Raw genomic sequence first — 2,580 nt, forward strand, 5'->3', positions numbered from 1 at the left:
ACCCGAGGAGAACACAGTAGAACGGCATCAGTCAGCTACTGCCACGTGAGGACCACCCACAGGATCTCTGTGCTATGAACCGACACGAATGGACTTAGCTTTCCCGTCTGGGCAGCGTGGGGTCAGGTGGCGCAGGCCGGCCCTGCTGGGCGGCGGGGGTCTCCGCAGCTTGCGCCCGCCTTGGGGGGTGGCTGTCCGTGACTGGTTCGCGCCGGCTCTGCTGCCATTGTCCCCCTCCCACCGAGGGCGGCCACGTCCTGCTCGTCTCACGGCCACGCCGAGGCCACAGCAGGCGAGGCCACAGCAGGCTGGGAGGAAGGGCTCAGCACAGGACTGCATTTCTGCCTCAGCGGCTAAGTGAAGCATGTCGAGGGGCCAAACCCCAAGTGCAGAAGGGCCTGCGGGAGGCACGTGGCTTCCTTGGTGGGAGAAACCGCACGTGCCCGGCCAAGGGTGCAGGCGCAGGAAGACATGGCCCGTCCGGCCCCCGAACCCTGTCTGCAGCGGCATCGCGCTCCTCTCCAGGAGTCAGGCCAGGTGTCCTACCCTGTGCCCCACCCCAGAGCCCCACGTCCCCTCTGGTGGGGGGCAGTAGGATCGAATCCGGGGTCTTGAGGCCACAGAGGCCACACGGCATGAGGCCTCGGTGGATCCCCACGTGCTCAGCATCCGTGGGGGAAGAGACAGCGAGGCCCCAGTGATCACCAGTCGTGCAGCTGGCCCGGAGTGGCCACATCCACCGCAGCTCAGGGTCTGGCCGAGGCGGCACGGGGACCTCGTTCCTCCAGGACGTGAGTGGCTCCGGCCCATTGTTCCCTGGCTCTGCCCGCTGAGACCCCCCCTTACTCTAAACGCTTGTGTGGAAGGCGCTGGGGGCCAGGCCTGTCTGCACAGAGCACGCCCTGGAGGCCCTTCGGAGCTCTGCTCTCTGAAACACTGTGGGTTTCTGTGTAGGCAAGCCTCCTTCGTTCCAGCTGCCAGAAACCTCACCCACAGTTCCTGAGGCCACGGCCTCTTTCAGATAGTTCCTTATTAGAACGTGGAGGATACCACATCCTTGAGGGACAGGGTCCCCACACCCTAGATGCCCTCTGCACAGCTTAAGACCTGAGCGTGCACACCAAAATTCTCCCAGAGTCCTGACAAAGACACGATCCGAAGTCAGCTTGCAAGCACAGACCTTCCGTATCTCACAGTTCCTGTACCAGAATCCCGGCTCAGCTCAGGGGGAGCCTCTGCCTCCAGGTCCCCCAGGAGCCCGGGGGTGCAGCCTCCGCTTAGCCTCGACCGGGGCAGGCTCTGTCACCAAGACCACTCACCTGGTATCAGCAGGATTCGGTTCAGAAGGGGGGCTCAAGAATTTTCTGTCAGTCTGGACACTGTGGGTTCTTAGGACTGGGGTCTCCCAGGGCAGCTCATACTAGCTGTTCTTGCTTCTCCAAAGCACAGAATCAAAGAGAGACACACAGACAGACAGACACACAGAGATGGAGACAGAGAATGAACACAGGAGAGAGGGAACCAGGAGAAGTCACACTTTCCTCCATCAGCTTGGAAATGACCTCCCAGGGTTCTGCCCCATTCTCTCCCTGAGAGCGCGGTCACACAGGCCACCCACCCTGGAGGGGAGGGGATTCCACAGGGACGTGTGAGCAGGATTCGGGAATGCCCGGGAACCACTGTGGGGACTGCCCAGCACGTGGGCGCAGACGAGGCCCTGGGGCCTGAGCCTAACCCTGATGGGAGCCCCTGGAAGTCTGCGTCACCAGGGGACAAGGTCGGAATCCGTTCATTGCAACCTCCCCTCAGGGGCTGGGACACAGGCAGGAGGGGAGTGGCTTTGCCTGGACCCCAGAGCGGACCAGGCCCCTCTGAGCTGTGCTCCATGGCCCGCCCAGCCCCTGGCTCCTCCTTACATTGTCGAGAGTGCACCAGCCTCCTGTGATAGCAGGTACGGAACGTGTGTAGAGCTCCTGCCCCTGATGGCGTCCCTAGAAGTAGAAGCCAGAACACCCCACTGTGCAGATGGGGAGGCTGGGGAGGCCCTGAGAGGCACAGGGTCTGTCCAGGGTCACAGCCCTGGGCACGCGCAGGCGCCCGGTCTGAACCCAGCTCTGTGTCCTCCCACAAGGGCTGCACCCAGGCCTTGCGGGGCTGTGGGTGGGCTGTGAGGGTGTCACTGTATAGATGGGGCATGGGGGGAGGGTGAGCATTGAACAGCTGGGGGAGGGGCCCTCGGGGGTGGGGCTCTGGTGTGAGGAGGAAGTTGGGTGAGGGGACCCCGGCCGTGGTGACCTCACTTCCCTGACAACAGAGCCCATCAGAATTTGGAACCCAGGTAACCAGGAACCCACATTCCAGAGAGAGCCCCCGGCCCAGCTCATTTCATTAGAGATAGTCAAACCAAGATGTTCACATGCTGCCTTCCGAGGTCCGGAGGTTGCAGGCTGAAGAAAGCGCGCCCAGCAAATGCTGTCTCCACACGATGTCCTGTCAGGGCTCCCCACCGCCTCTGGCGGTTTGGTCGGAAAGACCACAAGGTGACACCAGGAGTCCCAGAGCCGGCCACCCAGCCCCACA

This window comes from Callorhinus ursinus, unplaced genomic scaffold, assembly GCF_003265705.2.
Source record: "Callorhinus ursinus isolate GAN/ISIS: 27379988/994484 unplaced genomic scaffold, GSC_fseal_2.0 scaffold1484, whole genome shotgun sequence".
Classification (NCBI taxonomy): Eukaryota; Metazoa; Chordata; class Mammalia; order Carnivora; family Otariidae; genus Callorhinus; species Callorhinus ursinus.